The sequence below is a fragment of the Orcinus orca genome, chromosome 15 (genome assembly GCF_937001465.1).
Source record: "Orcinus orca chromosome 15, mOrcOrc1.1, whole genome shotgun sequence".
Classification (NCBI taxonomy): domain Eukaryota; kingdom Metazoa; phylum Chordata; class Mammalia; order Artiodactyla; family Delphinidae; genus Orcinus; species Orcinus orca.
The window spans coordinates 82,344,526-82,369,232 of NC_064573.1; the positions used below are offsets into that span (position 1 = coordinate 82,344,526).

At 44.2% G+C, this 24,707-nt stretch overlaps 1 protein-coding gene across 7 annotated transcripts in view; it reads right to left on the minus strand.

The window, feature by feature from the left end:
* Window positions 1-16,541, minus strand: part of CLIP1 (CAP-Gly domain containing linker protein 1) — a 123,995-nt gene extending 107,454 nt beyond the window's left edge. For 6 of the 7 annotated variants that reach the window (XR_007471722.1, XR_004486983.2, XM_049698095.1 and 3 more), the window contains exon 1: window positions 16,369-16,541. The gene's annotated coding sequence lies outside the window, so the exon portion shown is untranslated. The remainder of the gene's footprint in view (window positions 1-16,368) is intronic. The other variant, XM_004276693.3, reaches the window with a different exon arrangement.
* Between the last annotated feature and the right edge of the window lie 8,166 nt (window positions 16,542-24,707).

Below are 24,707 nucleotides of genomic sequence, written 5' to 3' on the forward strand. Positions count from 1 at the left end.
AACCTGAGCTCCTCTGCTTCAGTCACTGAAAACACTTACACAACACCCTGGTCGCTTTCCAAACCGACTTGTACTTTTACTAAGGAAAGCCAAGTTATTCCATTTTTTCCCATCTTTCAAGTTTCATTCACATTGATATTTCTGTACATACGTAAAACACAAAGTTGAAGCTCATTTTCATATTTTCTTCAATTTCTGAGTAAAACAAGGAAGGTCAAGTATTTCAACTTCACAGGATAGCAAAGCACAATCAATAAGCTGGCAGGCTTGCCTGGGGCCAAGTTAAACATAACTCATCTCCTAGGTGAACAGAGCTGACAGTCCTCGTGTGGGAACTGCACAGTCATGCCTATTTATACACCCAAGGCCCACATTCCACTGCTCCACGCGGCACCCCCCCCCACGTGTAAGGGCTTCTGGGGGACACAGGAAATGAATGACTCTAGAAGAATACAAGCAGACACGTCGCCTCCTCAGAGGTCTTTTCTGACCGCGCTTCCTGCCCTATCTCCTCCTCAGGACTGCTCTAGCCACCGTGCAGTCGGCTATAATTGAATGATGAATCATACTCACTCCTGTTTGGTTTGCACATCACCCTATGACTAAGTTTCTCCTGGTCGGGGATGAAATTTGCCTCTGAATCCAACGGGCGTAAAAAAAGTATCTGATACTCAGCAAGAGTTCAAAAAAGTCCTGAACTGACTCAACAAAACAAGAACCCCCAAAATGATGCAATTTCCAAACTAAAGCATCATCTTCTACGCATTTGATGAAGATGACAATATTATAAGGTTTCCCAACCCTGGAACCTCCTTTAAAAAGTAGGCCAATGAGGCTATGGGCAAACTGTTCAATTACCACCTCCAGTGAATGCTATGTAAGAGCTGTAAGTCTCTAAAATTAGATTACCTTTGTTGACACAGAGATACTTGCTCTGTCCAACAGAAATACAATGCGAGGCAAATGTGTAATTTTGAATTTTCTAATAACCATGTTTAAAAATTTTTTTAAAACCAGGTGAAATTAATAAACTATTTTTGTTAACCAAATATTGATATATGCAAAATGTTACTTCAAATGTAATCAATATAAAATTATTAATAAGCTATTTTTACATTTCTTTTTCCTATTAGGTTTTTGAAATGCAATTGTGTATTTTATACTCAGATCTCAACTTGGACTTGCCAATAGCCATATGTGGCTTATGGCTACTGTACTGGACGGTGCAGCTCTAGAACATACGCTTAAGGTAGATTATAAGGTAGCTCTCCTCTTGACATCGATAATGAACTTGCCAATCAGATACCCCAAGTCCCCGTGGGTATGCAACATTCGTCTTTCCTATCTCATTACAACACACATGTGAGGGAAAGGAAAAAATGTATAAACTCTTTTTTTTTTTTTTTTCGGTACGCGGGCCTCTCACTGTTGTGGCCTCTCCCGTTGCGGAGCACACGCTCCGCAGCCATGGCTCACGGGCCTAGCCGCTCCGCGGCATGTGGGATCTTCCCGGACCGGGGCACGAGCCCGTGTCCCCTGCATCGGCAGGCGGACTCTCAACCACTGCGCCACCAGGGAAGCCCAAAATGTGTAAACCCTTGAATGTAAAACTGAATAATTTAATTGTTCTTAAGATAAAAAAAGAAAAAATAACATTTCTAGTAAGAGGACCTGTTTTTTTTTTAATTTTTTTTTTTTTTTGTAAGAGGACCTTTAAAATATCTATTTGACAGGGATACATGATGTACAAAGAAGCCCTGCTTATAGCACAAGGCACTGCCCAGTAAAACTGATAGCTCAATGCAAACAGTTTGAAAACACACCCATACAAAACTCAAAGCAAAGTACAGAGATTAAATTACAGATGAAAATTTAATAAGTGTGTCTCAAGACACAAGAAAGGAACCTGAGAGGTAGTGACTGGCAGATTTAAGGGCGATGTAGCAGGAGGCAGCGTTTCAAGCACGAAGAGGGGCATGAAAGCATCGTTCTACTGCAGTTGCATCACGCTCTGCTACTTCTGGCTTTCTGATTGCAGAAAACCAACATAGAGTCAAGGAAGGGTGGAAATAAGAACATGTGGAAAGACAGGCCTGGAGACTGGGGGGAAAACTATAGGAGAGAAGGAGGGGCTCAGGATGAAACCGCACTGTCAGTTATTCATTTCTTACTAATCTGTTATTTTTTTCCCCCAAACTTTAGTAAATTGGCTTTGACTTAGAAACAGTCTAATGGCTAGAGTTTAAAATATAAGACCCAGGGAAGAAAAGCAATGTCCCAAGTTTGAACATCTGGGATACATGTCAGTCTACTTAATGGAGACACAGAACACTCCTTGGGGGATGAAGAGGGGAGCATCTCCTCCAGGGCGAGGGCTCAATGTGAGGGAACGATGATGAGTGACGTGAAGCCACCTAAGGTCAGCCTAAGGTCCCGGTCTCCCAGAAGCTTGCCCCTTGAACACAGAAAATGTGTGTGATGTCACAAACACAGTTTAGGGCACAGGCCACCAAAGAGCCACTGCTTCACGTTAGTGTGACAGCAAGTGAGATAAACTAAAGTGAAGAGTGAGCAGGGAATTGGAGCCATTTGGTTTTAGCAGCAACTAAGTGGTTGGCTTAAAGGGTAAAGCGAGAGGTAAGTCTGCTGAGGCTGGCTGATGACAGAGAGGGAAAATCCAGACGGCCCCTCTGTTTCTTTATTCCACCATCTTCAGCAGAGCATTCCAATACTCAGGAATAACGGAGAGATTAGCCAGGGGAAAAGGTCATACAGCCCTCTCAGAAATAAACATACACAAGAGGGGCTTCCCAGGTGGCGCAGTGGTTGAGAGTCTGCCTGCCGATGCAGGAGACACGGGTTCGTGCCCCGGTCCTGGAAGATCCCACATGCCGCGGAGCGGCTGTGCCCATGAGCCATGGCCGCTGAGCCTGCGCGTCCGGAGCCTGTGCTCCGCAACGGGAGAGGCCACAACAGTGAGAGGCCCGCGTAACGCAAAAAAAAAAAAAAAAAAAAAAAAACATACACAAGAAGTGAAAGAGAGAAAATGAGAGACTCCATCTTCCAGAGAGGTGACTGTCCTTCCGCGTGCTATGCCTAAAAGGGTGGGGCAGTGTCTCAAATTTGTTCAGGAGGCCAGGGCATCTGGAAACAGTGGTGTTCTTAAGAGAATACCACGAAATACTGAGATGCAGTACAAAGTCTAAAACATCTGAATGTATCCATAGCAGCGGAAGACTAAGACAAACTAAGAAGCCCTATACAAGGTGAAAAATGAAATTAAGAAAACCACTGTTCATTATTTAATTTCTTGTATACACTGGAAAAAGCAGCATCTCAGTCTAGCCTGAAGATTACTAGCATTCTCCAACAATCACCTGGCTAAAGAAACAGAACCTTCTAAGGACTGAAAGTTGCCTGATATCTCTCTCACAACTCATTCACGTTATTTTGGTACTGCTTTTGATAAATTTACAGTTAATCCACAAGCTGAAGACAGAGCTAGCAATAATTGATATTCGTGGAGTGCTAAGTTTATACTTTTCAGAAATCATTACAAAGCATGACACAAGGGCTTCCCTGGTGGCGCAGTGGTTGAGAGTCTGCCTGCCGATGCAGGGGACCCGGGTTCGTGCCCCGGTCCGGGAGGATCCCACATGCCGCGGAGCGGCTGGGCCCGTGAGCCATGGCCGCTGAGCCTGCGTGTCCGGAGCCTGTGCTCCGCAACGGGAGCAGCCACGACAGTGAGAGGCCCGCGTACCGGGGGGCGGGGGGGGGGGAAGCATGACACAAAACAATAACGTAAGTTAAAGGGAGGGAAAAGGAGACATGGGAGACACAAGTAAAATTAAAATGTAAAAACACCAACTTAACTGTAGTGCCACTTGTCAGTACTTCCATTCAGGCCCACATGTACCAAATTTACTACCTTGTTTACAGGATTTACTTATACTAACTCCCAAGAGACACATGTCAGAGTAAGAGTACTAGCATTTATCCTTCAAAACCGTAGTCCTCACTGTCTTCACTTGCAACAAGGAACTATTCCTTGTTGACATTGGATCAATGTGCCTTTCATATGGTAGATTCCTTAACAAATATTTATCCAATATTAAAGCCATGTCCTTTTTTAAAAAATTCCATTGTCAATATTGCTAAACACCAGTATTTCCTCAAAGATTTCCGACCCCTGAGTAGCCCTTGCTACCCAGACTGATGACAGCAACAGGACAACCCAGATATCAAAGAGCTCTTGACGGGTTACTCAGGGGTTGGAAAGCTTTGAGGAAATACTGGTGTTTAGAAAGAGTCCAGGAGGCATAATTCTGGGTCTTCTTTAGCCTTTTGTCACCTTATTGTACTAGAGGACCACTAAGATCTGTTTTCACTGATACTTATCTACATAAGTATTTATATATTTCACACACAATATACAACTTTTTAAACAGGCCAGGCTCAAATAGCTTTAAAATTAACACAAAGGGGGCTTCCCTGGTGGCGCAGTGGTTGAGAGTCCGCCTGCCGATGAAGGGGACACGGGTTCGTGCCCCGGTCCGGGAAGATCCCACATGCCGCGGAGCGGCTGGGCCCGTGAGCCATGGCCGCTGAGCCTGCGCGTCCAGAGCCTGTGCTCCACAGCGGGAGGGGCTGCGACGGTGAGAGGCCCGCATACCGCAAAAAAAAAAAAAAAGAGAGAAGCCCATTTAGACACTAAAGGGCGATACAGCCAGGAAGGGTCAGAAAATGAATTGGCTCAATTCAAATGGTACTACAAGGGAGTTGCACTTCCAATGTCTAACTGGTAGAGCCCTTACAGGGCAATTTATAAAGTCAGTGTTCGTCTGAGAATATCACACAATATTCTCAAAGTGTTCATTTGAGCATATCACACAATAAGGTGCTGAAGGTAAACAGAAAGTTTTACATCTTTCCATCAAAGTCAGAAGTAGAATGTTAAATGATTAAAGACTCAGTTTAGGATGTTTGCCAAATAAAGTCAGAATTGGATGTCAACAGAGAGACATAACCCCTTGAAAAATTATTCTGTGCTCGAAAATTATATGTTTTTAAAACTTGACGTGTATATGACACAGTACCGAATACAAGTCGTACCCAGAGTTTCGAAGTCTACAGCAGTTTTTAAAAGGAGGGGGAGGGTGCCAAAACCCAACCAAAGCAAAAGGAGCTGGAGCATTCGGCAAGTTCTTCAAGATGGAACACTGAGCCATGATGCATTGGCCTGCCATTATGAGTGTCTTTGTACAGCTCAGTTTGAGTGAAGGTTTATTTTCTGTTCCTGTTACTTAGATAAGCAGATAACAACCAGCCTCCCAAAGTTCCTCCATCTGCAAAAGAGTTCTTTTTAAAAGGAGGGGAGGACTTCCGTGGTGGCGCAGTGGTTGAGAGTCCGCCTGCCGATGCAGGGGAAACGGGTTCGTGCCCCGGTCCGGGAAGATCCCACATGCCGCGGAGCGGCCGGGCCCGTGAGCCATGGCCGCTGAGCCTGCGCGTCCGGAGCCTGTGCTCCGCACCGGGAGAGGCCACAACAGTGAGAGGCCCGCGTACCGCAAAAAAAAAAAAAAAAAAAAAGGAGGGGAATGTAAAGCTGAGCTATTCTGCTCATTTACACAAGTTTTGACAAAATTCCTGTGACTTTGTAACTCTAATACCACCAGCTTAGAGACGGGATCTTGAAAGGAACTGAAATCACTAGGCCTGGTTAGTATCTCCCAGAAGAACTTAATAGGTCAGCAGCAGTCAATTATACTAATATGTAAAAAGGAGCAAATGTGCTTAATATAGCATCATAAAATTTTAGAATCAGAAGAGACCTGCAATCTAGTTCAACTTCCTCATTTTACCACTGAGGAAACTGATTCTAAAAAGTGAAATCACTTGTTAAGGTCACAGTTACTTAAGAGTCTAGGACTTAAACCCCAGTCCCCAGTTTAAAGACTCCTGACCCTAAACAATACTGATGAATAAAAGTTTCTGATCTGTTATAAACAGCAGTGAGATGAGTCAATCTCAAGGCAAGTTAAAACTCGTTTCCCTTTCCAGTCTTCACAAAGGAATAAAAGTAAGCATATTTTCGCTTGCCCTGAAACAGCCACACATTGCCCATACCAAAAGCAAACACTTCGCAACTGTTTGTTCTGATGGGGGAGGGGGGGAAGGGCACAAAGACAACACAAAGAAGAATCAATGACTTCCTTACTGGGTTTTTTTGCCTCTTTATAAAAATTTTCTTGCTTTTACTTTGCAAATGAGCAAGTTTAATAGTTGCAGGTCGGGAATTCCCTGGCGATCCAGTGACTAGGGCTCGGCCCTCTCAATGCCAGGGCCTGAGTTCAATCCCTGGTCAGGGGACTAACACCCCACAAGCCACATAGTGTGGCCGAAAAAGAAAAATAAAATAGTTGCAGGTCTTTAGAGCAAATGGAAAAAATAACCACATTTCTGTTTTCACAATACTGAAGGATACTCGGCTACTTCGAATTTATTCATAAGTCCCTACGACAGTTTTCCGTACAACCACCCTAGATGCTGTCAAAGGAAACTAGGAATTGTTTCATTTGGATCTTAACACCCAACTTCATTGTTGGTTATTTTTTACCTGTTAGGTAATCTTCTACACAGACACACAGCTAGTTCTATCAGACCTTAGAAAGAAAGAAACCCCTTTTAATTAAACTGTGGGAAACAAAACTGACAAATATACCAAAGAGCCTGAGGTTTAGCAAGGTACAAGTTCTGACATGGGGAGCGAGAGTTCCTTTTCCATGCTGGATATTTAGCTCCTCATAAATTCAAGTTCTTCAGGGAAAGCTGTTCATTAAAAATGTGCCCTTCAGGGCTTCCCTGGTGGCGCAGTGGTTGAGAATCTGCCTGCCAATGCAGGGGACGCGGGTTCGAGTCCTGATCTGGGAAGATCCCACATACCGCGGAGCAACTAAGCCTGTGCGCCACAACTACCGAGCCTGCACTCTAGAGCCCTCAAGCCATAACTACTGAGCCCACGTGCCGCAGCTACTGAAGCCTGCGCGCCTAGAGCCCGTGCTCTGCAGCAAGGGAAGCCACTACAATAAGAAGCCCGCATACCACAACGAAGAGTAGCCCCCACTCACCGCAACTAGAGAAAGCCTGCGTGTAGCAACAAAGACCCAACACAGCCAAAAATAAATAAATAAATAAATTTTTTAAAAAAAAGATAATTGGTAAATTCAGCAACAAAAAAAAACTCAACTCAAAACTCTGCAAAGAACTTGAATAGACATTTCTTCAAAGATACAAAAATGGCCAATAAACACATGAAAAGATGATCAACATCACTAATCATTAGAGAAATGCATATCAAAACTACACTGAGGGCTTCCCTGGTGGCACAGTGGTTGAGAGTCCGCCTGCCGATGCAGGGGACACGGGTTCGTGCCCCAGTCCGGGAAGATCCCACATGCCGCGGAGTGGCTGAGCCCGTGAGCCGTGGCCGCTGAGCCTGCGCGTCCGGAGCCTGTGCTCCGCAACGGGAGAGGCCACAGCAGTGAGAGGCCCGCATACCGAAAAAAAAAAAAAAAAAAAAAAAAACCTACACTGAAATAAGACCTCACACCCATTAAGATGGCTACTATAAAAAAGAAAAGAAAAAGTGTTGGCAATGATATGGAGAAACTGGAACCTTTGTACACTGTTGATAGGAATATAAAATGGTACAGCCTCTGTGGAAAACACTCTAGTGGTTCTTCAAAAAATTATGAATTACCATATGATCCAGTAATTCCACTTCTGGGTATATACCCAAAAGAACTGAAACCAGGGTCTCGAAGCAATAGTTATACACTCATGTTCACAGCGTCACTATTCACAATAGCTAACATGTGGAAGCAACCCAAGTGTCCACTGAGAGATGAATGGATAAGCAAGATGTGGTGTAACCATACAAATGGAGTATTATGCAGCCTTAAAAAGGAAGGAAGTTCTGACACATGCTACAACAAGGATGAACCTTGACGACATTATGTTAAGTGAAATAAGCCAGTTACAAAAAGCCAAATACCGTATGATTCCATTTATATCAGGTATTTAAGAGTAGTCAAAATCATAGAGACAGAAAGTAGAATGGTGGCTGCCAGGGGCTGAAGGAGGGAGGAATGAGGAGTTACTGTTTAATGGGTAAAGAACTTCAGTTTTGTAAGATAAAAAGGATTCTGGAGATGGAGGGTGGTGATGGCTGCACAACAACGTGAATGTCCTTAATGCCACTGAACGGTACACTTAAAAATGGTTAAGATGGTAAATTTTATGTTATGTATGTTTTACCACAATAAAAACAATTTTAAAGAAAATAACTGGGGACTTCCCTGGTGGCTCAGTGGTTAAGAATCCACCTGCCAATGCAGGGGACATGGGTTCAAGTCCTGGTCCGGGAAGATCCCACATGCCGCAGAGCAACTAAGCCCATGGACCACAACTACTGAAGCCTGCATGCCTGGAGCCCATGCTCCACAATAAGAGAAACCACCACAATGAGAAGCCCACACACCACAGCGAAGAGTAGGCCCCGCTCACTGCAACTAAAGAAAGCTCGCGCACAGCAACGAAGACCCAACGCAGCCGAAAAATAAATAAATTAAAAAAAAAAAAGATAACCGGTATGCCTTTGTATGCCCTTTTTATCCTAAATGGTAACATACTATTTTTCTGCGGTTTGCTTTTATACTTAATATTTTAAAGGGAAAAAAAATGATAACCAGGATATTTTCCAAAGAAGCCGTACAATGACAACTAAGCACATGAAAAGGTACTCAACATCACTAGCCATCAGGTAAATGCAAATCACATCACAATGAGATATCACACTTCATCCTCACTAGGATGCCTGTAATCAAAAAGATAATAACAAGTGTTGATGACGATGTGGGAAAACTGGAATCTCACTCACTGCTGGCAGTACAACCACTTTGGAAAACAGTTTTTCAGTTCCTCAAAAGGTAGGGTTCCCACATGATCCAGCAATTCTATTCCTAGGTGTGTACCTAAGATGAATGAAAACATATGTCCACACAAAAACTAATACACACATGTTCACAGCTGCATTATTCGTAACAGGAAAAAGTAGAGACAACCCAAATGTCTATCAGCTGATGAACAAACGAAATGTGGTATATCCACACAGTGGAATGTGATTCAACCATAAAAAGGAATGAAGCAGCATTGATATATGCTAAAACATGGATGAAGCTTGAAAACATTTTGCTAAGTGAAGTCAGTCACACTGTATGATTCCATTTATATGAAATGTCCCGAATAGGCAAATCTCTAGAGATAGAGAGTAGGGGTTGGGAGAGTAAGAGGAAATGAGGAGTGACTATTAGTGGGTACAGGGCTCCTTTTTGGTGTGAAGAAAATATTCTAAAACTGAGCGTGGTGATGGCTGCACAACTCTATGCAAAAAAGATAACTGGGGGAAAAAAAGATAATTGGTATACCCAGAAGTCTTCCTATTTACCACCTACAACCAGATATTTTTGACCAAACATCATAAAAAAAAAACTTGCCAAAAAACTTAATGATTATAAAGTGCTAGAGACCAGTAAGAGGGACTCCTTCTCAGGACAGGGAAGCCTTTGCCTGATATAAACCCAGACATCTTAGCTCTATTTCCTGTTACCTGCCCTCAAACTTCAGAGCGGTAGACTGTCTGCTATCATCTCAACACACTACCTTTATGCCTTTGCTCAATCCGGCCTAGAATGTCTTCTCTAACCCACCCCTGCCTAGACACCCTCCGTCTCCATCAATGCCAAACACAAGAGCTAATTCCCACTTCGGAAGCTTCCTTAATCCCCTCTCACACACACACACCCATGCCAAGAGAACGGACCCTCTTCCAGGGCCCCAGCACGTCTCCGCCTTAGCCTCCACCTGGCCCACAGTTAGCTGTCTCACCTAGTGAGACAGAGTCTTTGCAGCACTCAACAAATGTTTGATAAATCGGTATTTCTGGGGTTTTCGCCCACCCCACGGGACACTCTCTATTGGTCACATTCATCTGAAAAGCTTTACTAAAAATGTAACCATTCGCAAAATAAGCCAGGTGACTCACAGGCAACTAGTGATCCTGGACTAGTCTTTCCTCTGTCTCCTCGGTCTCTTTGGTATTTGAAAGCACCAACTCCCTTAGCACTATGAGTGTCAACGAATCCCTACATTAACAGAGTAACCCCAGCAGGTGGACAGGGCAGGTGTTACCCCACTTGACAGAGTGAGAAGCAGACTGAGAGAGGTCAAGCAACTTGCCCAACTTCACATGACTCATGGAGTTGGGGCTGAAGCAAATCCAGGACCTCAAACTTCTCTTTTTTTTCTCTTTTGGCCGAGCTGCGTGGCATGCGGAATCTCAGTTCCCGGACCAGGGATGGAACCCATGCCCCCTGCATTGGAATCGTGGAGTCTTTACCACTGGACCGCCAGGGAAGTCCCTCAAACTTCTTAACAGTAGTTCTGATTCCCCATGTTGGTTTACCCAGAATATTTCCAGTGAAAATATTACACTTTTAATTACTTCAAAATAGAAATATAGATCCAGCCATAAATATATTTTTTAAGTATAAAGAAAAAAAGATTAGAAGGACATACTCTAGAACACTGAAATAATCTTCTCTGAGCAGTAGGATTATGGATAATTTGCTTTTTTCTGTGTTTTTTAATATGTGTGCTTTATATCTTACGCATTGAAACCACATATTATAGGATAACCAATATATGTTATTAAAATGTAAGAGCCCTTGTAAAACTGGTACATAAGGGGAAAATAAACCTGAGAACCTAAAAAAGTAACAACTTCACTAGAAAAAATTTTCTAAAATCTGAATCTGACTCTGATACTAGATTCTCAGTGTCACAACCGAAGCAAGCCACGTGTGCCTTACAACAGAAATTAGCAATACTTTTTTCCAGTCACCCATGTGTGAAAGAAACTTAGTGATAAAAGTTTTCTTTCACTTAAGCTGTAAAAGAAAAAAAAATTACCCTGCCTATAAAGTTTATTTTTCTATAGTGTGGAAAAGAGAAGTCTAAATAGGTTACTTCCTGCCTTACGATATTAGAAGGCAATGTCTCCAGTAAGAAATCATTCTATGGAGGAAACCAGATAAAGAGAGAAGGCAGGAGATAAAATGATTTGATTGAAAGATTTTTAGGGAAATTTCCCTAATATCTCTTATTTTTCCTGAGAAGACAGGGAAAAATTATGCCAAATATTTCAGCGCACTACTTGACCAGGGATCTGTAGAATCAGGAAAAAAAAATCTCATTAAAGTTGTCTTCCCTTTTACAACAAGCACAAATTTTGGATGATTTGCACCTCCTGAACATCCGGATCTTCAGGCCTTTAACTTCAGAGAAGATACAGTAAATCAAGGACTTGGCAATTTTAAGAGTAAAAAATGGGCAGAGTTAAAACTGGGATCTAACCCAAGCTATACTTAGACATAAGTAAGCAAAGGAGAATACAAATATCAAACTACTTAATTCAAGTTAGAAGAATAATATATTAGACCTTATGCTTATATAAAACATTAGGGCAGCAAAATGTCTGTCTGTAGTCTCACTGGAATTCCTAAGAGGCAAATGAGAATACAACTCCCCGAGGAAAGAGATAGCAGAAAGGGTTCCCAACAGGGATTCTGTAATAGGAGTACTTCTTTTCTAAGATTTTGCAAAGAACACTTTTAAGATTTTGTTGCTGAACCACCATAAGACAGACAATTAAAAAACAGACTCACCCACTGAGTTAGTGCTAGTGGAATCTGTCCTTCTGGAAGTGCCAGATGGAGATTAAAAAAAAAAAAGCTCTTTACTAATTGTGGCCAAGATTCCTTGGTACTTGGTGCCAGGGCCAGGATATTAACCCAGATGTCCTAGCCAAATTCAAGGTTGGTTAATTACAGTCTGCCAACCCACCCAAAAAAAAAAAAAAAAAAAAAAAAAACTCCTCTGTTCCCCTGATTTGAAATCTGAAGAAGTCACTCTTGAAATTCTTGTACAGCACCATCAATATGTTTTCCCTTAAAAGTGCATTGTAATTCAAATGCTGACTTAAAGCATATGGATTCCTTGAGTTCCATCTACATGGGAAACATATACTATGCATATTAAAAATATATAAGATGCTATATTAGTTTAAAGCCTGCCTAAACAGTTCTCTAAAAAATTCATATTCAGAGTAATACTGTCACTGCCTTCCAATTAAGATTGAAGAGACTTAAATAAAAGTTTATATTAAACACAGATTTTGAACCATGAAGCTTTTAAGACTAAAAAGGAAGGCTTTACTGCCAGGAGCACAATTCCAGGAAAAAGTTATATTTGCAAATGTCAGTTACAAGGCCTCCCAGGGTTGAGCAAAAATCCTGCATACAAACAGGAAAGTATACACTTAACAGCAAGTCTGAACATCAAGTACTGGTCTGGCCTTTCTGCCAGCCACTTACTCAAGGTTCCACTGCCAACATATTCTGTGCATTGCTTAAAATAATATAAACTATGTTCAATTTCTAGCTCTGTATTCACTGGCTGTGCGGCCTTTTAGGGAAGTTAGTGAAATTCTTTAAGCCTTACTTCCCCCATCTTTAACTTTTTCTTCATCAAAATCACTAATAACATGGCACAAAATTCTTTATCTTTCACTATTTTAAAATATTTTAATACATATTTTAAGGGCTACAACCTGCATGGCCTTAAATTATCTGTCTCCTCCCAAGCTCCCACCTCAGGACCCTTGTCCTTGCTGTTACCCCTTCTTAGCATGCTCTTCCCTCTGGGATCTACATTCCCTCACTTATTCTAGATCTTTATTTAAAAGTCATTTTCTCAGCTAGGTCTCTTCTTATCACCCTATCTAAAATTTCCATTACCCTAACTCTTGTCCCCCAAACTTCATATTCCCCTTTCCTGATTTATTTTTCCTTACCATGTACCACTCTCCAACATTTTTAATATGGTTATTGTCTGCCTCCCCTACTTGAAGAGGAGTTTCAAGAGAGCAGGGATTTCTGTCTGTTTTATTTACTGTTGTATCACCAGCACCCAGCACACAGTAGGTACTCAATAAATATTTGTTGAGTGAATACCAAATGAGACCCTAAGTACTGCCCACATATAAGTACACCATAGCCCCACAAGCTCCCTTTGGGAAGACTCCCACAGATTTCAAAATTACTGAAAAGAACTACTGGTTTGCAATGATTAGTAAACAACAGTGTCCATTCTTTATATCAGAGAAAAACACTCAACCTCTCACCTCATTTGTACAAGGAAGAGAGGGAAAGAAGCTGATAATTCAGATAAAGTGGAAAATTATATGAGGTGAAAAGTCTCACTTTAGTTAACACTGCACGAAGTTTTCTTTTAATGTTAACGAATGTTAACGAATGTTTCTTTTAATGTTTTTTAATGTTTCTTTTAATGAAACGAATGTTTCTTTTAATGTCTTTTAATGTTTCTTTTAATGTTAACGAATATTAAGCCATCTTCCTGTGACTTTACTACACTACTTTCAGTTTTTTTCTTTAGCTTTAACTTCTATAAAGCCAGTCCTGAAACTTATGGACCTCATATTTTCAATTAACTAAATAATAAATATTTACTGAGTACATGGGACTCTGCAGAATTCTATAGAGGGTGCTATAAAGTGAAATACAAGGTCCTTGATAGATAGATAGATATACACACACATATCATTGAGATTCACACACACACACACACACACACATTGGGAAGAACAGAAAATACATCTGTAAAAAACAATGAAGAACATCTGGCAGCCAACATGTGACAAATTCAAATGTGCCTACCTTTGTATGGAGTATAAGAGACCCAAGTCATCTCTTACACACCATGAGTTGGGTTTGGAATCCCAAAAGAGACAGCACGTAAAAGCAAGAGTCAAACATGACTGACTTAATGAGTCACATAGCACGCGACAGACTCAACGTTAGACACTAGGCTAAAAAAAAAAAAATTTAAAGTAAGTAAGAGAAGCACCAAATTCTAAACTCCTAAAGAACAGAAACCAGATCTGCCTACGTCATACTGAAGCACAATTAGGAGCTTAAGCAATTGCTGAAAAAAAGAGGGAAGGGCCGATCTTTATCTTTAGACAAAATACCTTTGCAAGGTCCACCCAGTTCCGTTTTTTACCCTTTTAAACAATGCCTAGTGGGAAGCCTAAGCTGTACTTTACCACTTTCTCTGAACCTCAAAAACCTAGGATAAGCTCTTGGCCAAGCAATCACCCACTTTCTTTGCTTTAAAAAGGGTCAGCCACAGGCTTCCCTGGTGGCGCAGTGGTTGAGAGTCCGCCTGCCGATGCAGGGGACACGGGTTCGTGCCCTGGTCCGGGAAGATCCCACATGCCGAGGAGCGGCTGGGCCCGTGAGCCATGGCCATTGAGCCTGTGCATCCGGAGCCCGTGCTCCGCAACGGGAGAGGCCACAGCCGTGAGAGGCCCGCGTACCGCAAAAAAGTAAATAAATAAATAAAAATTAAAAGGGCCAGCCTTGGGCTTCCCTGGTGGCGCAGTGGTTAAGAATCCCCCTGCCAACATAGGAGACACGGGTTCGAGCCCTGGTCCGGGAAGATCCCACATGCCGCGGAGCAACTAAGCCTGTGCGCCACAACTACTGAGCCCGCATGCCACAACTAGAAGCCACTGCAGTGAGAAGCCCGCACACCACGCAGCAACGAAGACCCAAGGCAACCAAAAATATGTAAGTTTTTTTTAAAAAGACCCTATAAAAAGGGCCAGCCTTGCTCCTTGCCAGAGAGGCACTATACTAATTTAATTACTCAGCACCTGGAGTCAGAATACCTGAGCTCAAATCCTGACACCACCACTTATCAGCTGTGTGACCCTGAGCAAGGTTCCTGACCTTTCTACGCCTCCTCTGTAAAATGGGGATAATAACAGCACCATCACTGGATTAGGTTAATTAATGAGATAAAACATATAAGAGACTTGCCCAGGGCATGAGCACAGGAAGCCCTCAATAAATGTTAATATTTCCAGAGAAAAATGCCCCAAAGCTGAGGAGCCACATACCTGAGGATTCTTGCAAAAGATTATCATTAAACCCAAAATTCTAACACATTTGGTCTCCGGACTTGTGCATACTATAGGTAACAATAGTAATTAAATAAATAAAATAAAATAAAAACCAGTAACACCCACCAGAACCATAAGAGCAGCAGCAGTAACACTAATGCTGAGCTCTTACTGGCCAGGCACTGTCCTAACCTGAAACAGGAAGAAGGCAAGGCCGCTGAATCCAACAAAAATAACAACAAAAAGCAGCATTTTCTCCACCCTCCTTCTTAAAAACGGTCATTGGCGCCCAGGTTTTGCTAAAAGCAGGTAACTGAAGATTACAGACTTAACGTGCAATTTCTTCACATCAAAGAGGTGGGGCTGGGAAGGGAGGAGGGAGGGAGTGGTGCTCGGCTCCTGCCAGATGGAAAAGCCACATGAAGTGGAGAAACAGCCGAGTTCAAGGTTTCTCCCCAGATCAAAATCAGATTTCTGAAGCACAGGACCTCCAAAGGAGGGGAATCAGAAGGCTCTGCTTTTAAAATAACCTCTGAACAAGTGTCATCTGTCTTCCGAGCCAATGCCCCGCCGAGGCAGAAGGTTCGGGTTACAGGGCAGCGGTGTTATTTCAGAAATCCCTGTCACCTCTTGTCATCCACCTTCTCCAAGAATCACAGTCCCACTCGGAGTGGGGGGTGGGGCTGGGGGACAAAAGCCACGGCCGCCCAGGCCCCAGGCCAGCAAGGCCAGCCCGCCGGCCGGCGCCCGCCACGGAGGCCACGGCCAGGTTGCCCTCCATTCCGGCTCGCGGGCACCGCGGCCAAGGGCCCGAGGCACACTCAGGTGCCCGCCGGGGCAACAGGTCCCGCCGGGCCTCGGCCCCCCGGGCGTCCGCCCCCCACAACCCCCTTCCGGGGCTGAGGAGAGCGGAGAAGGGTGCCGGGGAGGGAGCGGCGCCTGGGGCGGCGCAGGGGCAAGGAGTCCAAGCTCCATCTTGAGGCGGGCGGAGGAAGGGAAGGCCGGGCTCGGCGCTGACAGGGCCGGCCACTTTTCCGGCTCCGGGCGGAGCACCGCAGGGACCGCCGGCCTCCACGGCCATCGCCCTGGGGCTCCCTGCGGCCCCTCGGGGTCGCCCCGGCGCGCGGGACTCGGTCCCCCTCTCAGACGCCGGGCCCGGCCCCCGGCCCCGAGCCGGGCGGGCAGGAGCTGGCCGGGCGGAGCGGGAGGGGAAAGGTGAAGAGGGGACGAGGAAGGGGAGAGGGCCCGCGCCGCGCCCCGCTCACCGCTCGCCGCCGCCGCCTCGGTCGCCGCCAGTCACCGCCACCTGCCCCACTGCAGAAGCAGCAGCAGCAGCAGCAGCAGCAGTAGCAGTAACAGCAGCCGCGCGGCCACCGCCTCCCGCCTCCCGGCTCGTCGGCTCCGGGCGGGGGAGAGCGTGACGCGCCGCCGCGGGGCCGGGCGGGCACGCGCCGCCTGGAGAAGACGCCGCGGCGGCTCCTCCCCGCGCGCTCGGCCGCCGCGCCCAACCCGATCGGCCCCGCGCCCCGAACCTCGCGGCCCGCACCCCGCGGCCGGCGTCGGGCCCGAGCCCCGCACCGCCGCCTCTTTGTCTGCACCCGCCGCGGCTCGGGGGAGGCGAACCCCAGACCGCCGGCACGCCCGCCGTCCGGCCCTCAGACCCTAACGAGGACCGGGATGGGGAGGAAGGTGCTAGGGAAACCCGAGAGGCCTGGACTAAGGGGCTTCTCATCATCACCGTTAGTTCCCCATTTTCTGAAAGTGTTCCCCAAATTTGCAAGTCACACCCGATAGCTCCATTCAGTCTTGACCACACAGCCTGTTAGTTTGGAGCCGATTCCCCCCCCCCCGACCCCAAATCCCCAGGGTGAGAAACCCTTTGAAACAAGCTAGGAGGAGCTGCTCACAGCTGGTTAAGTTTAGGGAGCATCCTCTCTGCCCTCCTCGCCCTCCAGAGTGAGGAATCCCTGGGGGAAACGCTGAAAGGCGCTGCCTACGGCAAGTGAAGCTTGGGAAGAACCATCTCTGCTCTCCCTTTCCCACCAGGGAAAGAACGAGGGTTAAAAATCCCGTGAAACAAGCCCAGCACTTGCACCGTTAGTTTGAGAAAAGCCTCTTTTATTCGCCCCAGCCGCTTGGACGGAAGCCCTGGTTGATGTCCCGTCCTCCCCCCTCCCCCCAGGGATCTCCTTTAAAAGCTTTTGAAAGGGACTGAAGGGAAGGCAGCAACAGCCTGCTCCGGGCTGGTGCAGCGAGGGCGGCCAGCATTTCACTCCCATGGACCATGGCAACCCCAGAAGCTTGGCAGCTCCTGGGAGGAATTTGCAGCTGTCAGGGATGCCCAGGATTTTGCAGCGACTCAGGGGTGGATAAGGGGCCCGGGGCTTCCTCCTCCTCTCCGGTAGAAGGGAATAATCAGGAGGGTGACCCCTTTGCTGACCTTTATTCAAAGCACCGTGCTGCCTGGACCAACAGGCGTGCACAGAGCAGGGGGAGCAAACGACATTGAAAATGCATGGAATTCTGAACAAACAAGTAACTTTATCTGCCGGCCCCTCCCCTCGATTCACCTTTTAAGTCACAAAAATTCTGTTTCCTAATCCAACATCGCTTTAGCTTGCAAGTTGCGAGGTCAAAGTGTGGTGGCACCCGGATATCCAGTATCGATATTCCTAATCTGAAAGGCACACCTCACCCTCTCATCTGAAACACTTTTCAGCTCTCATACACAACCTGTGTAATCACAGATGCCGTAGAAAGAGGCAAAGACCACTGTTAAACGTGGGGTGCAAATATAAACACTTCCGATTTTCTCTTTTCTACTGATTCTGCCGAGCCTATTTTTATTTCTAAATTATATTTTGTTCCTTATGGACTTTTTTGCATTATTTTTGATTTTTAGAATATTATATTAAAATAGTATTCTTCTTGACTACTGAGTTTTTAGCGCCCACTTAAATTTTGTGACCAAGGCCTAGTCCCTGTCCTACAACCAGGGCATTGACTGTGTTCAGTCCGACGGTGTGGACTAAAGAAGTTGCTCAGTCCTATTTCAAAATAAGCATTCACATTCCGTTTTTAGAGCTGAGCCACTGAGCTTTTTAAAATGTATATCTGCTGTAAAAGTATTGGAACAGCTCAGTGGAGAAAACTTTGGAAGACGGAGGGAAGTGGCAGAAGTTGAAAGCCAGTAGAGGTTCCAAATCTTCATTTTACAAAGTGGGGAAGTCATTAAATACTTTTTTTTTTTTTGCTAGAAAAAAAAGGTTTACTGGGGCTTCCCTGGTGGCCCAGTGGTTGAGAGTCCGCGTGCCGTTGTAGGGGACACGGGTTCGTGCCCTGGGCCGGGAAGATCCCGCATGCCGCGGAGCGGCTGGGCCCATGAGCCATGGCTGCTGAGCCTGCGCGTCTGGAGCCTGTGCTCCGCAACGGGAGCGGCCACAACAGTGAGAGGCCCGCATATGGCAAAAAACAAACAAACAAATATTGAATCATGTTTCACACTTGAAACTAATATAATGTTATATGTCAATTATACCTCAATAAAAATGTTTAATGTAACTCCTAAGAGATAGTCCATAATTAAAATAATCTTTATAAAGAAGACATAGGAATTCATTTTCACTATGCTATTTTTTAAATTACATCTACTTTTATTAGCATTGTTTCAGAAACTAGAGTCAAATTAATTTCATTCACTCATCCATCAAATATTTACTGGCCCCCTGCTGTGTCCCAGGCACTGTTCCAGGTATTGGGAGAGCACGCAGTGGAGATCAAGTACTTATCCTCCAACCTTGACTTTTACTGCTATGTGCTTTACTAAATCAAGGTGGGATAATCACTGTTCCGTGAATTCCACTGGTTTTATGCCCACGGTGGATATAATGCACCAGACCATACTCCTTGTCAATTTCATTCAACTCTGCTAAAAATTGAGGGAGAGATTTATAAAGTCAGATACAAGAAAAATGTTTTAAGTTAACTCTGGTGTTTAAGGAGATACTAACATTTCCTTGCAAAGGTAAGGAGCTAGTGCTGGTTCATTTAATCAACAAGTGACTAACCCAGAGCAAGACAGTGTCTTAAAATGCAAAGAAAGGAAACCCAAAAATAAATCCCACAACACAGGATGAAGCATTCAGACTATTTTGGACCAAAAATTAATTTTATCACTGAAACCAATTAAGACTGTCTGTCATATCTACTTTATAAAAACAATGCTGACGGTGGTGGTTTTGTGGAATCTTTCAAGAAGCAAAACAATGAAAGAATGACAAGCTACTAAATTTAAATGCATAGATCACTTCTCAAGGAGAACCATCTTATGACAACAAAAGCCGTATTGTACACATTCAGTTAACAAAGAACAATATCAGTAGGGCACCACACATCATGATGTAAACTGTATTTAAGGACTTCTAAATACACTACTGCTTTGAGTGCGTGTACTTTCATGATGAGGGGGTTGAACAAGATGACTTATGAAGTTCCTACCACAAACATTTTTAAGATTCTGTGACTTTTATCCGGTGAAGCAAAACATTTGTGAAATCAGTGGTTGTTGCAGCAGTTTTAATCTAATGCAACAAATATTTGTTGAGTGCATGAAAAGTGGATTCTACCTTCAGCAAAAAATCAAGCAGACTCAAACAAATACACGTATATACATGTTCACAGCAGCACTATTCACAGCCAAAAGGTGGAAGCAAGCCAAATGCCCAAGAATAGATGAATGGATAAACAAATAATGGTATATACGTACAATGCAATATTACTCAGTCAAAAAAAAAAAAAAATGAAGTACTGATACCTGCTACAACCTGGATGAACATCGAAAATGTTACGCTGAGTGAAAGAAGGCAGACACAAGAGGTCATGTATTGTCTGATTCCACTTATACGAAATACCCAGAAAGGATATTTATATGAGATAGCCAGAGATATCTAAAGCCATAGCAACAGAACATAGATAGTGGTTGCCAGTGACACGGGGGAGAGGGAAGTTGGAATCAACAGTTTAATGAGAGGGAAGTTGGAATCAACAGGTCTCCTTTTGGGGTGAAAAAATGTTTGGAACTGGGGCTTCCCTGGTGGCGCAGTGGTTGAGAGTCCGCCTGCCGTTGCAGGGGACACGGGTTCGTCCCCCAGTCTGAGAAGATCCCACATGCCGCGGAGCAGCTGGGCCCGTGAGCCATGGCCGCTGAGCCTGCGCATCCGGAGCCTGTGCTGCTCAACGGGAGAGGCCACAACAGTGAGAGGCCCGCGTACCGAAAAAAAAAAAAAAAAAAAGTTTGGAACTAGATAGAGGCAGTTGTAGCATACTAAATGCTACTGAATTGTGTACTTTAAAATGATTAATTTTATATTATGTGAATATTATCTCAAGAAAAATAAATACATAAATAAATGAAAGTAATAAACACTCAAAAAAAAAAAAAGGCAAGTAGAGAATGGATGATAACCAGGTAGGTGGGAGATTTTGGAAAAGAGATTTTTTAATTGGGAGGCTGTTTGGACTAAAGTCCTTCCCAACTCTAAGAGTCTATTATTTCACAGACTGAGCTCTTCCTTAGTGTTTAATCACAACCATATTAGCTCTAAAAAGTCTAACTGTAAAAAAGAGATAAAAATTAAAATTGAACTATAAATTAAGGAAATGTGTACAGGGAATTGTCAGCTTCTGCCAGGGCTTGTATTCAAATAAAATGACTACATCTCATTTAGACACCTTCTAGAAGGAAAGGCTCAAACTAAATAGGCAGATTTAATACTATCCTCAATCTTACATCATGGAAATAATAAATAGTTTTTAATTGATTTCAAGTAAAAAATTAAGGGACTTCCCTTGTGGCGCAGTGGTGAAGAATCCGCCTGCCAATGAAGGGGACACGGATTCGAGCCCTGGTCCCTCTCATGCTGCGGAGCATCTAAGCCCGTGCACCACAACTACTGAGCCCACGTGCCACAACTACTGAAGCCCATGCGCCTAGACCACGTGCTCCGCAACAAGAGAAGCCACCAAAACGAGAAGCCCGCGCACCACAATGAAGAGTAGCCCCCGCTCGCTGCAACTAGAGAAGCAGCAATGAAGACCCAGCACAGCCAAAAATAAACTAATTAATTTTTAAAAAACAAATAAAAAATTAATACTAGATTAACTAGTTTAACTCATTAGTACTAAATTAACTTAATTGATTTCATGCCTCACAGTCTGTGTGGGTATGTGTGTATGTCTTTCTGAGTATACATTTATTACATGTGAAGAGGTCAATTGGATACACTTGGGTTTAATGGTTCTCAATGAGACTCAGGATTTCCTGTGGAAAATATATTAATATTAATATAAATTAATATTTTATCATTATAAAAAAAGGAAGGTACAAAACAGTGTGCATAATATGCTATGTGTTTTCCTTAAATAAGCAAGGGAGAGATACACACATACTTGTTTAATAGAAGTTGTCTTTTTGGTTTTTTTTTTGGCCGCGCTGGCATGCAGGATCTTAGTTCCCCGACCAGTGATCCAACCCACGCCCCCTGCATTGGAAGTGCAGAGTCTCAACCACTGACCCACCAGAGAAGTCTCTGGAAGTATTCATTTTAAATAAAATATTAATGCACATTTCTTGTCATGTTCCTCACACCTGACCTTGACCCTAAACAGCGCAAGGCATCCACTTGCCATGACTGGGAGGCGGGAGAGAAAGTGAGGTTGGGTTGTTGCCCAAGAAGAGAAAAGGAAAAGAAGTTTATATGCAGGTTTTGACGTTCAAAATAGGATCTTTGCTTGCATGCCACAACTAAGACCCGATGCAACCAAATAAATAAATATATAAATAAATATTTTTAAAAAAATAAGATCTTTTTAATAGCTTTGTTGAGATGTCTTGAAAATTCACATACTCATTAAAGTGTACAAATCAATGGTTTTTGGTATGTTACATGACTAACTTTTTAAAATTGTAGTAAAAAATATATAACAAAATTTGCCACTCTAACCATTTTTAAGTGTACAATTCAGTGGCATTAGTTGCATTCACAATGTCATGCAACCTAAAACAGAATTTTGTAGAGAAAAAAAAATGGCTTGGTATTCCAGCATTGTCAAGCAAGAAAGGATTATTAAAAATTTGTTTAGCTCCCATTTGTCGGACCAAGGGCTTGGAAGACTAGAGTTTCTGCTATGAGGTACATAAGAAACTCTTGTCCAACATTAAGACTTAGGAGGCTGGACATGGGAAGAAAGATGGCATCAAAGAAATAAGAGAAAATGCTGTACTTCCAGGCCTGGGAGTTGATGGAAGGAAAAGATCAAGAGAGCAGGTAAGTGGTGCTTCCCCAGTGGCGCAGTGGTTGAGCGTCCGCCTGCCGATGCAGGGGACACAGGTTCGTGTCCCAGTCTGGGAAGATCCCACATGCCGTGGAGCGGCTGGGCCCGTGAGCCATGGCCTCTGAGCCTGCGTGTCCGGAGCCTGTGCTCCGCAACGGGAGAGGCCACAACAGTGAGAGGCCCGCGTACCGCAAAAAAAAAAAAAAAAGAGAGCAGATAAGGAAGGCAGATCTACAGGTTGAGATCTGGGGCAGGGAAGGGGGGTGGCCCCCAGAACTAGACTCTTTGTCCCTACTCCACATTTGAGAGTCTGGAAGAAAACCCTTAGCCAGGGTGGTAGTTCTATGCCAACGTTGTTAGGAAGATGGGTGGCAAGGTCAGGCATAGGTAAGATCTAGTTTGCACTTCTGAGCCTCCCTTAGACATGAACGGCTGGTTGAGAGTTTTGTGCACCTGCTCTGGGACCCACTGTGGCAGCATCATGGCAGAGACTCAGAGGTGCCAGCTGTGCCAGAAAGAGGAGGGAAGGCTGAGTCAGCAGGAGGAGGCTCTGAGCCAAGAAAGAGCATATGTTAGGAACAGACTCCAAACAAACACTGAGACACAAAATCAGGACGGCTGCCCTCAAAGAACTCAGCTGTGTCTGACATTGCTGATTACCACCCTGAGATCCTCTCCCTTCCTTTGACTTAACAAACCCCAGTTATACTTGACATGACAATGTGCCCAACAATTTATGCTCACTTACTCAGGCTTTTCCTAGGAAATTCGGCTAGAGGTGGTTCTGGGAAAGCTTTTGCTTCTCTGATAAATGGAAACAGACACAGATGTACTGTCTGGAGCCAAAGCAGCTATGTTGTCATGCCGAGGTAGTGAACATGGAGACAAAAACCAACAGGCCAAGGTGACAGAGAAGAAAGACTGAAAAAACAGAATTCCTCTCCTAGAAAAAGAACTGTTTATCTGGGGCAAATATTTGATAAGAACAAAAATAGAGCTGCTTCGGGCTTCCCTGGTGGTGCAGTGGCTGAGAGTCCACCTGCCAATGCAGGGGACACAGGTTAGTGCCCCGGTCCGGGAAGATCCCACATGCCGCGGAGAGTCTAGGCCCGTGAGCCTTGGCCACTGAGCCTGTGCGTCCAGAGCCTGTGCTTCGCAAGGGGAGAGGCCACGACAGTGAGAGGCCCGCGTACCGAAAAAAAAAAAAAAACAACAACAACAAAAACCAAAAAACAATAGAGCTGCTTAGAATGATAAAATAAATACTTGAGGGCTAACAGACTTGTTGAAAAGGAACTTTGTGAAGAAAACAGAAATGGCTACTGAGGATTTTTATTGTCTTACTATATGTTGTGTGTAGCTGTGTATTACTCCAATTTTTTAAGAAAATGTATGTCTCTATGAGTTTGAATTTGCTTTTAGGGAAAAGCCATGTAGTCCTGAGTCGTTCTCCAATGTAGACGTGGGTTCAGGGGAAACCAAAATTTACTTATAGGAGTTTTTCCTCAGTGAAGAGTCCTCAGATGACACTTGCATGGTCTGTAATGTATATAATCCATATATGAATACAAGCACAAATAGTATTTTCACATATAAATCCTCTCTGGACTTTGCCAGATAAGGTAGTTTATCATATTTTTATTTAACTTTCTGCATACCTAGGTAGATCTCAGGTTGAACACTGATGCCAAGTATATGAATTATCCATTTTTATTTATTTATTTATTTATTTATGGCTGTGTTGGGTCTTTGCTGCTGTGCGCGAGCTTTCTCTAGTTGCAGTGAGCAGGAGTTACTCGTCATTGCGGTGCGTGGGCTTCTCACTGCGGTGGCTTCTCCTGTTGCGGAGCATGGGCTCTAGGCACACAGGCTTCAGTAGTTGTGGCATGCAGGCTCAGTAGTTGTGGCTTGCAGGCTCTAGAGTGCAGGCTCAGTAGTTGTGGCACACAGGCTTAGTTGCTCCGCGGCATGTGGGATCTTTCTAGACCAGGGATTGAACCCATGTCCCCCGCATTGGGAGGCGGATTCCTAACCATTGCGCCACCAGGGAAGTCCATGAATTATCCATTTTAAAATAATTTATTTATTATTATTATTTATTTATTTATTTCTTGCGGTACGCGGGCCTCTCACTGTTGTGGCCTCTCCTGTTGCGGAGCACAGGCTCCGGACGCACAGGCTCAGCGGCCACGGCTCACGGGCCCAGCCGCTCCGCGGCATGTGGGATCTTCCCGGACCGGGACATGAACCCGTGTCCCCTGCATCGGCAGGT